The sequence below is a fragment of the Triticum dicoccoides genome, chromosome 5A, assembly GCF_002162155.2.
Source record: "Triticum dicoccoides isolate Atlit2015 ecotype Zavitan chromosome 5A, WEW_v2.0, whole genome shotgun sequence".
Taxonomy (NCBI): Eukaryota; Viridiplantae; Streptophyta; class Magnoliopsida; order Poales; family Poaceae; genus Triticum; species Triticum dicoccoides.
In genome coordinates, this window is record NC_041388.1 from 383,779,151 (window position 1) to 383,792,327 (window position 13,177).

The window sequence follows — 13,177 nt, forward strand, 5'->3', positions numbered from 1 at the left end:
GCAACGTCCGCCCTTATACTTTCCTTGGCTCATCAGTCGGTGGCATATTTACACTCGGTTACCCCGTCCTCGTCGTCGTCACCCTGTTTCGGCCTATTGGACGTTGCTAACATCGCCGCTCGCACCCACACACCTTCCCCCGCAGCATGCCACACCCGAGGACAGCCGCTCTTGACGGTGTTGGTAGCCTGTTTTGACCGCCGTCGTAGCACCCCACGGCCATGCCACCCCCTCACCTTCACTGCCGCGGCAATGCTCCAAGCCCGCTGTCCTCACTCGACGGTCGCCGCCACGTCGATAGGCCTGCTGCCAGGTCTGGGAGAGGTGCGGGGCTCTTCACCGGCCGACTTCTTCTACCACGTCCGCAAGGTGTTCGACATTTTGTCCGCAAGGTACAAATGGATAGTGGAGATGAGTACTTTTTCAAAAATTCATTTGCGATTCGGACGATGAGGAGTTTGTGGTGGCTACTTTGGTCATGCATGACCATATTCGCCAGGCGGCGACCGATGTTAAGGGGCTCGATCCCGGGCCATGCTCCGGCGTGAAGCGCAACAGAGAGTGGCCATTTCCTACTAATGGAAGACTACTTCAAGTCCACTTCCCCACTCTTTAAACACAAACTATTTCGGCACCGCTTCCGGATGGTTAGACGTGTGTTCGATCGTATTCGGGAGGGGGTGGTTGCATACAATGATTATTTCGTATGCAAGGAGGATGCCCTGGGAAAGGTTGGATTCTCTTACGAAAAATGCATTGCAGCCATTCAGATGCTTGCAAACATAACACCCGTTGATCTTATTGATGAGTATGTACACATGAGTGAGTCCACATGCCTAGAATCCATGCACTGATTCTAGAAGGTTGTGGTAGCAGTGTTCGGTCCAGAGTACTGGAGAGAACCAATTGTTGCAGATACAACCTGGTTGTTGGTGATCAATGTAGATAGGAGCTTTCCAGGGATGCTTGTTAGCATATATTGTATGCACTGGAAGTGAAAGAACTGTCCATCTACCTGGCAGGGGCAATATAGGGACATGTGAAAGCTTGCACTATCATATTATAGGCCGTGGCTTCACAAGATCTCCGGATTTGGAACTCTTTTTCGGCATGGTCGGCTCCCACAATGACATCAACGTGCTTCAACGTTCTCTAGTGTTCAGAAGGCTTGCAAAAGGCAACTGCCCAGAGGTTAATGTTGAGATCAATGGTGATGCCGCTTGAAGCTACGTCGGTATTTCCCCAAAGAGGAAGGGATGATGCAGCACATCGGAGGTAGGTATTTCCCTCAGATATGAAACCAAGATTATCGAACCAGTAGGAGAACCAATCAACACAACATAAACAACCCTTGCACACAGATAACAAATCCTCGCAACCCGACGTGTTAAAGGGGTTGTCAATCCCTTCCGGGGTACGACGCCTCAAGTGGCAAACAAACGTGAGATAAATTTGTAGTAAATTGATAGATCGAACGCCAAATAAAATAAATAAGGAAAAATTGCAGCAAGGTATTTTTGTGTTTTTGGTTTAATAGATCTGAAAATAAAAGCAAAGAAAAATAGATTGCAAAGGCAAATAATATGAGAAAGAGATCCCGGGGCCGTAGGTTTTAGTAGTGGCTTCTGTCGAGAAAAATAGCAAACGGTGGGTGAACAAATTACTGTTGGGCAATTGATAGAACTTCAAATACTCATGACGATATCCAAGCAATGATCATTATATAGGCATCACGTCCAAGATTAGTAGACCGACTCCTGCCTGCATCTACTATTATTACTCCACACATCGATCGCTATCCAGCATGCATCTAGTGTATTAAGTTCATGAAAAAACAGAGTAATGCAATAAGAACGATGATATGATGTAGACAAAATCTATCTATGTAGAGATAGACCCCATCGTTCTATCGTTAGTAGCAACGATACATACGTGTCGGTTCCCTTTCTGTCACTGGGATCAAGCACCATAAGATCGAACCCACTACAAAGCATCTCTTCCCATTGCAAGATAAATAGATCAAGTTGGCCAAACAAAACCCAAATATAGTAGAAGAAATACGAGGCTATAAGAGATCATGCATAAAAGAGATCAAAGAAACTCAAATACTTTCATGGATATAAAAAGATAGATCTGATCATAAACTCAAAGTTCATCGATCCCAGCAAACACACCGCAAAAGAGTTACATCATATGGATCTCCAAGAGACCATTATATTGAGAATTCAGAGAGAGAGAGAGAGAGAGAGAGAGAGAGAGAGAGAGAGAGAGCTATCTAGCTACTAACTACGGACCCGAAGGTCTACAAAGAACTACTTATGCATCATCGGAGAGGCACCAATGGGGGTGGTGAACCCCATCCGAAATGGTGTCTAGATTGGATATAGTGGTTCTGGATTCTATGGCGGCTGGATGAATATTTCGTCGATGCTTCCAGGGTTCTAGAAATATTGGGGTATTTATAGAGCAAAGAGGCGGTCCGGGGGGCACCCGAGGTGGGCACAACCCACCAGGGCACGCCTTGGTGGGTTGTGCTTCCCTCAGGGCACCCCCTAGGCGCGGCCAGGGCCCGTTGTGTTCCTTCTGGCCCATAAAAATTCTCCGTAAAGTTTTGGGGCATTTGGACTCCGTCTGATATTGATTTTCTGCGATGTAAAAAACATGGAAAAAGCAGCTACTGGCACTTGGCACTATGTCAATAGGTTAGTACCAAAAAATGATATAAAATGACTATAAAACATCCAAGATTGATAATATAACAACATGGAACAAGCAAAAATTATAGATACTTTGGAGACGTATCAATATCCCCAAGCTTAACTCCTACTCGTCCTCGAGTAGGGAAGTGATAAAAACAAAATTTTTGATGTGGAATGCTTCCTACCATGTCATATCATATTTCTTTTCTTTATAGCATGGACATTTGGACTTTTATATTGTTCAAAGCAATAGTCTAGTTTTGACATGATAATTTAAATACTCAAGCATATCAACAAGCAACCATGTCTTCCAAAATATCAGCGCTAAAATAAGTTATGCCTAGCCCATCATGCTCAAACATTGATCCATTCATGAAACACACTCGAATATTAGTTACATCCAATACTTAAGTACGATCATATTGCCTCCTAGTTGGTGCTTTCGTAAGAGAAGATGGAGACTCAAATTCAAAAATAAAAATTGCATAAAGTAAAAGAAAGACCCTTCGCAGAGGGAAGTAGGGATTTGTAGAGGTGCCAGAGCTTAGAGCAAAAAACATAGAGATAAAACCATTTTGGGAGGTGTATCCATCCCACCAACGAAAATGACTTAGAGTTCCCAACACTTCCCATCCTAGATATATCATAAGCGGTTCCCAAACAGAAAATAAAGTTTATTCCTTTTTCAACCATACTTTCACTTTCCATGGCTAGCCGTATCCACGGTTGCCCTCCATACCAACACTTTCCAAGGAATTTATTATTTGATAACATAAAGTAAATTCATTTTCCATTTCGGGACTGGGCACCCCTAATACCTTTGCCATACTCTCGTGCAATGACAAGTGAATAAACACTCATCTTGAGAATAACACATCTAGCATGGAGCCACCCCTCACCGCTCCACGAGCAAAACAAACACACAAAAGAGAAGTTTATTTTGAAAATTAGAGACGACACATACAAATTTTCTTAGAACGGCAAAATAATACCGCATATAGGTAGATATACTGGGCTCATGTGGCAAAACTAGTTAAAAGGTTTTGGATGCACAAGTAGAGGTCATACTTAGTGCAAAATGAAGGCTAGCAAAAGACTGAGAAGCGACCAACCAAGAAATGAATAATCTCGTAAGCAAGCATTAAGCATAAATAACACCAAATAATGCACCACAAGTTGGATATAATCTCATTGCATGAGTATTGACTTTCGTACTTGCATAGGGAATCACAAACCTTAACACCAATATTCTTACTAAAGCATAATTACTCATCAACATAACTCACATATCACATCATCATATCTCAAAACTATTACTAAAAATCAAGTTTATTTTGTCCAATGATCTTCATGAAATTTTTTATTATATCCTTCTTGGATATCTATCACTTTGGGACCAATTTTCATGTGTTGCTTTTCATAAGCTCAAACAAATATAAGTGAAGATCATGAGCATAAAATTTCTTTCTTTCTCTCAAATTAATTTAAGTGAAGTAAGAGAGAATTTCTTGAAAATTTTACTAACTCTCAAATAAATCTAAGTGAAGCAAGAGAGCATTTCTTCAAAAATTCTAAGCACACCATGCTCAAAAAGATAATAAGTGAAGCACTAGAGCAAGTCCATTGCTCTAAAAAAATTTAAGTGAAGCATAGAGAGCAATTCTAACAAGTCATGACATAATTTTGGCTCTCTCAAATAGGTGTGTCCAGCAAGGGATCAAGACTTAAAACACAAAATAAAACAAGAAAAGACTCACATCATACAAGGCGCTCCAAGCAAAACACATAGTATGTGACGAATAAAAATATAGCTTCGAGTAAAATACCAATGGTCGTTAGAAGAAAGAGGGGATGCCACTCGGGGGCATCCCCAAGCTTAGTTGGTTGCTTATCTTTGGATAATAGCTTGGGATGCCGGGGCATCCCCAAGCTTAGGCTCTTCTATCCTTTATTCCTTCATCCATCGTAAGATAACCCAAAACCTGAAAACTTCAATCACACAAAACTCAACAAAACCTTCGTGAGATCCGTTAGTGTAAGAAAGCAAATCACTACTATAAGTACTTTACCAAAGAAATTCATATTTTGTTTTTGCATTATATCTACTGTATTCCAACTTTTCTATGGAAAAAACTCATCAAAGAAAACCATAGAGCCATCAAAATAAGCACACAACGCAAAGAAAACAGAATCTGTCAGAACAGAACAGTCTGTAGCAATCTGACTATTTTGAAAACTTCTGAAACTCCAAAAATTCTGAAAAATTAGGACGACCTGAGAAACTTATATAATAATCTACTGCAATTGGAATTGGTATTTGACCACTCTCTGGTAAAAAATGACAATTGTTTTCATGAGCGCAAAAGTTTCTGTTTTTCAGCAAGATCAAACAACTATCACCCAAGAGGACCCTAAAGGCTTTACTTGGCACAAACACTAATTAAAACACAAAAAACACATTCATAACAGTAGCATAATTGTGTAAACACTCAAGAAAAGAAAGCAAAAAGCAAAAATAAATTTTATTCATTGGGTTGCCTCCCAACAAGCGCTATAGTTTTACGCCCTTAATTAGCTAGGCATAAAGCAAGGATCTAAGTTTTGTCATCTTTCTTCTTAACTTTCTTAGAGGTATTTCCATCATGGGGTTTTGTGAACATAACATAAAACACATTATCCATGGAAACCTTAGCGTTCCTAAGTTGGTGTTCATCATAACCTTTTTGATTCCCCGCAACAATCCAAGAATAATGTTGATTAACATTATTGAAAACCTGTTGGATTATATCTAAAACGAGGACTTCCTTTTTAAGATTCTTTCAAATCATAAAATGCGGCAATTGCTAACATTATTCGGACAGACTTAAGCATCACTACGGGTGAGAAGGTCTCATCGTAGTCAATCCCTTGAACTTGTCAAAAACCTTTTGCGACAAGTCGAGCTTTGTAGACAGTAATATTACCATCAGCGTCAGTCTTCTTATTGAAGATCCATTTATTCTCAATTGCTTGCTGATCATTGGGCAAGTCAACCAAAGTCCACACTTTGTTCTCATACATGGATCCCATCTCAGATTTCATGGCTTCAAGCCATTTTGCGGAATCTGGGCTCACCATCGCTTCTTCATAGTCGTAGGTTCATCATGATCTAGTAGCATGACTTCCAGAACAGGATTACCGTACCACTCTGGTGCGGATCTTACTCTGGTTGATCTACGAGGTTCAGTAGTAACTTGTTCTGAAGTTTCATGATCATTATCATTAGCTTCCTCACTAATCGGTGTAGGTGTCACAGAAACCGTTTTCTGCGATGTACTACTTTCCAATAAGGGAGCAGGTACAGTTACCTCATCAAGTTCTACTTTCCTCCCACTCACTTCTTTCGAGAGAAACTCCTTCTCTAGAAAGGATCCATTCTTAGCAACAAATGTCTTGCCTTCCGATCTGTGATAGAAGGTGTACCCAACAGTATCCTTTGGGTATCCTATGAAGACACATTTCTCCGACTTGGGTTCGAGCTTATCAGGTTGAAATTTTTTCACATAAGCATCGCAGCCCCAAACTTTCAGAAACGACAACTTTGGTTTCTTGCCAAACCATAGTTCATAAGGCGTCGTCTCGACGGATTTTGATGGTGCCCTATTTAACGTGAATGCGGCCGTCTCTAAAGCATAACCCCAAAACGATAGCGGTAAATCTGTAAGAGACATCATAGAACGCACCATATCAAGTAAAGTACGATTTTGACGTTCGGACACACCATTACGTTGTGGTGTTCCAGGTGGCGTGAGTTGCGAAACTATTCCGCATTGTTTCAAATGTAGACCAAACTCGTAACTCAAATATTCTCCTCCACGATCAGATCGTAGAAACTTTATTTTCTTGTTACGATGATTTTCAACTTCACAGTTAAATTTTTTGAACTTTTCAAATGTTTCAGACTTATGTTTGATTAAGTAGATATACCCATATCTGCTTAAATCATCTGTGAAAGTGATAAAATAACGATATCCGCCATGAGCTTCAACATTCATCGGACCACATACATTTGTATGTATGATTTCCAACAAATCTGTTGCTCTCTCCATAGTACCGGAGAATGATGTTTTAGTCATCTTGCCCATGAGGCACGGTTCTCAAGTACCAAGTGATTCATAATCAAGTGGTTCCAAAAGTCCATCAGTATGGAGTTTCTTCATGCGTTTTACACCGATATGACCTAAACGGCAGTGCCACAAATAAGTTGCACTATCATTATCAACTCTGCATCTTTTGGCTTCAACATTATGAATATGTGTATCACTACTATCGAGATTCATCAAAAATAGACCACTCTTCAAGAGTGCATGACCATAAAAGATATTACTCATATAAATAGAACAACCATTATTCTCTGATTTAAATGAATAACCATCTCGCATTAAACAAGATCCAGATATAATGTTCATGCTCAACGCTGGCACCAAATAACAATTATTTAGGTCTAATACTAATCCCGATGGTAGATGTAGAGGCAGCGTGCCGACCGCGATCACATCGACTTTGGAACCATTTCCCACGCGCATCATCACCTCGTCCTTCGCCAGTGTTCGCTTAATCCGTAGTCCCTGTTTCGAGTTGCAAATATTAGCAACAGAACCAGTATCAAATACCCAGGTGCTACTGCGAGCTCTAGTAAGGTACACATCAATAACATGTATATCACATATACCTTTGTTCACCTTGCCATCCTTCTTATCCGCCAAATACTTCGGGCAGTTCCGCTTCCAGTGACCAGTCTGCTTGCAGTAGGAGCACTCAGTTTCAGGCTTAGGTCCAGATTTGGGTTTATTCTCCCGAGCAGCAACTTGCTTGCTGTTCTTCTTGAAGTTCCCTTTCTTCTTCCCTTTGCCACTTTTCTTGAAACCAGTGGTCTTGTTGACCATCAACACTTGATGCTCCTTCTTGATTTCTACCTCCGCAGCTTTTAGCATTGAGAAGAGCTCGGGAATTGTCTTATCCATCCCTTGCATATTATAGTTCATCATGAAGCTCTTGTAGCTAGGTGGAAGTGATTGGACAATTCTGTCAATGACACAATCATCCGGAAGATTAACTCCCAGTTGAATCAAGTGATTGTTATACCTAGACATTTTGAGTATATGCTCACTGACAGAACTGTTCTCCTCCATCTTGCAGCTATAGAATTTATTGGAGACTTCATATCTCTCAATCCGGGCATTTGCTTGAAATATTAACTTCAACTCCTGGAACATCTCATATGCTCCATGACGTTCAAAACGTCGTTGAAGTCCCGATTCTAAGCCGTAAAGCATGGCACGTTGAACTATCGAGTAGTCATCAGCTTTGCTCTGCCAGACGTTCTTAACATCGTCAGTTGCATCAGCAGCAGGCCTGGCACCTAGCGGTGCTTCCAGGACGTAACTCTTCTGTGCAGCAATGAGGATAATCCTCAAGTTACGGACCCAGTCCGTGTAATTGCTACCATCATCTTTCAACTTTGCTTTCTCAAGGAACGCATTAAAATTCAACGGAACAACAACACGGGCCATCTATCTACAATCAAACATAAACAAGCAAGATACTATCAGGTACTAAGTTCATGATAAATTTAAGTTCAATTAATCATATTACTTAAGAACTCCCACTTAGAAAGACATCCCTCTAATCTTCTAAGTGATCACGTGATCCAAATCAACTAAACCATAACCGATCATCACGTGAAATGGAGTAGTTTTCAATGATGAACATCGCTATGTTGATCATATCTACTATATGATTCACGCTCGACCTTTAGGTCTCAGTGTTCCGAGGCCATATCTGCATATGCTAGGCTCGTCAAGTTAACCTGAGTATTCTGCGTGTGCAAAACTGGCTTGCACCCATTGTAGATGGACGTAGAGCTTATCACACCCGATCATCACGTGGTGTCTGGGCACGACGAACTTTGGCAATGGTGCATACTCAGGGAGAACACTTTTATCTTGAAATTTAGTGAGAGATCATCTTATAATGCTACCGTCAATCAAAGCAAGATAAGATGCATAAAAGATAAACATCACATGCAATCAATATAAGTGATATGATATGGCCATCATCATCTTGTGCTTGTGATCTCCATCTCCGAAGCATCGTCATGATCACCATCGTCACCGACGCGACACCTTGATCTCCATCGTAGCATCATTGTCGTCTCGCCAATCTTATGCTTCTACGACTATCGCTACCGCTTAGTGATAAAGTAAAGCATTACAGGGCGATTGCATTGCATACAATAAAGCGACAACCATATGGCTCCCGCCAGTTGCCGATAACTCGGTTACAAAACATGATCATCTCATACAATAAAATTCAGCGTCATGTCTTGACCATATCACATCACAACATGCCCTACAAAAACAAGTTAGACGTCCTCTACTTTGTTTGTTGCAAGTTTTACGTGGCTGCTACGGGCTTAAGCAAGAACTAATCTTACCTACGCATCAAAACCACAACGATAGTTTGTCAAGTTGGTGCTGTTTTAACCTTCGCAAGGACCGGGCGTAGCCACACTCGGTTCAACTAAAGTTGGAGAAACTGACACCCGCCAGCCACCTGTGTGCAAAGCACGTCGGTAGAACCAGTCTCGCGTAAGCGTACGCGTAATGTTGGTCCGGGCCGCTTCATCCAACAATACCGCTGAACCAAAGTATGACATGCTGATAAGCAGTATGACTTATATCGCCCACAACTCACTTGTGTTCTACTCGTGCATATAACATCAAGACATAAAACCTAGGCTCGGATGCCACTGTTGGGGAACGTAGTAATTTCAAAAAATTTCCTACGCACACGCAAGATCATGGTGATGCATAGCAACGAGAGGGGAGAGTGTTGTCCACGTACCCTCGTAGACCGAAAGCGGAAGCGTTATATCAACACGGTTGATGTAGTCGTACGTCTTCACGATCTGACCGATCCAAGCACCGAAACTATGGCACCTCCGAGTTCTAGCACACGTTCAGCTCGATGACGATCCCTGGACTCCGATCCAGCAAAGTGTCGGGGAAGAGTTCTGTCAGCACGACGGCGTGGTGACGATCTTGATGTTCTACCATCGCAGGGCTTCGCCTAAGCACCGCTACAATATTATCGAGGAGTATGGTGGAGGGGGGCACCGCACACGGCTAAGAGAACGATCACGAAGATCAACTTGTGTGTCTAGAGGTGCCCCCCTGCCCCCATATATAAAGGAGCAAGGGAGAGGGGCGGCCAGCCAGGAGGGGGCGCGCCAGGGAGGAGTCCTACTCCTACCGGGAGTAGGACTCCCTCCTTTTCCTTGTCCAAGTAGGAGAGGGGGAAGGAAGGGAGAGAGGAGAGGAAGGAAAGGGGGGCGCTGCCCCCCTCCTTGTCCAATTCGGACTAGAGGGGGAGGGGGCGCGCGGCCTGCCCTGGCCGCCCCTCCTCTTCTCCACTTTAGGCCCATAAGGCCCATTAACCCCCGGGGGGGGGGGGTTCCGGTAACCCCCCGGTACTCCGTTTTTATCCGAAACTTCTCCGGAACACTTCCGGTGTCCGAATATAGTCATCCAATATATCAATCTTTATGTATCGACCATTTCGAGACTCCTCGTCATGTCCGTGATCACATCCGGGACTCCGAACAAACTTCGATACATTAAAATATATAAACTCATAATGAAACTGTCATCATAACGTTAAGCGTGCGAACCCTACGGGTTCGAGAACAATGTAGACATGACCGAGACACGTCTCCGGTCAATAACCAATAGCGGAACCTGGATGCTCATATTGGCTCCTACATATTCTACGAAGATCTTTTATCGGTCAGACCGCATAACAACATACGTTGTTCCCTTTGTCATCGGTATGTTACTTGCCCAAGATTCGATCGCCGGTATCTCAATACCTAGTTCAATCTCGTTACCGGCAAGTCTTTTTACTCGTTCCGTAATACATCATCTCGCAACTAACTCATTAGTTGCATTGCTTGCAAGGCTTAAGTGATGTGCATTACCGAGAGGGCCCAGATATACCTCTCCGACAATCGGAGTGACAAATCCTAATCTTGAAATACGCCAACCCAACATGTACCTTTGGAGACACCTGTAGAGCACCTTTATAATCACCCAGTTACGTTGTGATGTTTGGTAGCACACAAAGTGTTCCTTCGGTAAACGGGAGTTGCATAATCTCATAGTCACAGGAACATGTATAAGTCATGAAAAAAGCAATAGCAACATACTAAACGATCAGGTGCTAAGCTAATGGAATGGGTCATGTCAATCACATCATTCTCCTAATGATGTGATCCTGTTAATCAAATGACAACACATGTCTATGGTTAGGAAACATAACCATCTTCGATTAACGAGCTAGTCAAGTAGAGGCATACTAGTGACGTTTAGTTTGTCTATGTATTCACACAAGTATTATGTTTCCGGTTAATACAATTTTAGCATGAATAATAAACATTTATCATGATATAAGGAAATAATTAATAACTTTATTATTGCCTCTAGGGCATATTTCCTTCAGAAGGTATATATAGGAGGAAGGAGTACGTCGGTGGAGCAAAGGGGGGGCCACGAGGCAGGGGGGCACGCCCTAGGGGGGTGGGCGCGCCCCCACCCTCGTGCCCACCTCCTTTTCTTTCTTGATGTGGGGTCCAAGTCTCCTGGATCATATTCGGTGAGAAAATCACGTTCCCGAAGGTTTCATTCCGTTTGGACTCCGTTTGATATTCCGTTTCTTCGAAACACTGAAATAGGCAAAAAACAGCAATTTTGGGCTGGGCCTCCGGTTAATAGGTTAGTCCCAAATATAATATAGAAGTGGAAAATAAAGCCCAATATGGTCCAAAACAGTAGATAGTATAGCATGGAGCAATCAAAAATTATAGATACGTTGGAGACGTATCAGGCATCCCCAAGCTTAATTCCTGCTCGTCCTCGAGTAGGTAAATGGTAAAAAAAGAATTTTTGATGCGGAGTGCTACTTGGCATAATTTCAATGTAACTCTTCTTAATTGTGGTATGAATATTCAGATCCGAAAGATTCAAGACAAAAGTTTTTATTGACATAAAAATAATAATACTTCAAGCATACTAACAAAGCAATTATGTCTTCTCAAAATAACATGGCCAAAGAAAGTTATCCCTACAAAATCATATAGTCTGGCTATGCTCTATCTTCACCACGCAAAGTATTTAAATCATGCACAACCCCGATGACAAGCCAAGCAATTGTTTCATACTTTTGACATTTTCAAAACCTTTTCAATATTCACGCAATACATGAGCGTGAGCCATGGATATAGCACTACATGTGGAATAGAATGGTGGTTGTGAAGAAGACAAAAAGAGGGGAAGATAGTCTCACATCAACTAGGCATATCAACGGGCTATGGGGATGCCCATCAATAGATATCAATGTGAGTGAGTAGGGATTGCCATGCAACGGATGCACTAGAGCTATAAGTATATGCAAGCTCAACAAAAGAAACTAAGTGGGTGTGCATCCAACTCACTTGCTCACGAAGACCTAGGGCAATTTGAGGAAGCCCATCATATACAAGCCAAGTTCTATAATGAAAAATTCCCACTAGTATATGAAAGTGACAAAATGAGGGACTCTCTATCATGAAGATCATGGTGCTACTTTGAAGCACAAGTGTGGTAAAAGGATAGTAACATTGTCCCTTCTCTCTTTTTCTCTCATTTTTTTATTTGGCCCTTTCTCTTTTTTGCCTCTTTTTCCGTCCGGAGTCTCATCCCGACTTGTGGGGGAATCATAGTCTCCATCATCCTTTCCTCACTTGGGACAATGCTCTAAAAATGATGATCATCACACTTTTATTTTTCTTACAACTCAACAATTACAACTCAATACTTAGAACAAAATATGACTCTATATGAATGCCTCCAGTGGTGTACCGGGATATGCAATGAATCAAGAGTGACATGTATGAAAGAATTATGAACGGCGGCTTTGCCACAAATACGATGTCAACTACATGATCATGCTAGCAATATGACAATGATGGAGCGTGTCACAATAAACTAAATGATGGAAAGTTGCATGGCAATATATCTCAGAATGACTATGCAAATGCCATGATAGGTAGGTATGGTGGCTGTTTTGAGGAAGGTATATGGTGGGTGTATGATACCGGCGAAAGGTGCACGGTATTAGAGAGGCTAGCAATGGTGAAAGGAAGGAAAAGTATGTATAATCCATGGACTCAGCATTAGTCATAAAGAACTCATATACTTATTGCAAAAATCGAGAAGTTATCAAAGAAAAGTATTACGCGCATGCTCCTAGGGGGATAGATTGGTAGGAAAAGACCATCGCTCGTCCCCGACCGCCACTCATAAGGAAGACAATCAATAAATAAATCATGCTCCGACTTCATCACATAACGGTTCACCATACGTGCATGCTACGGGAATCACTAACTTTAACACAAGTATTTC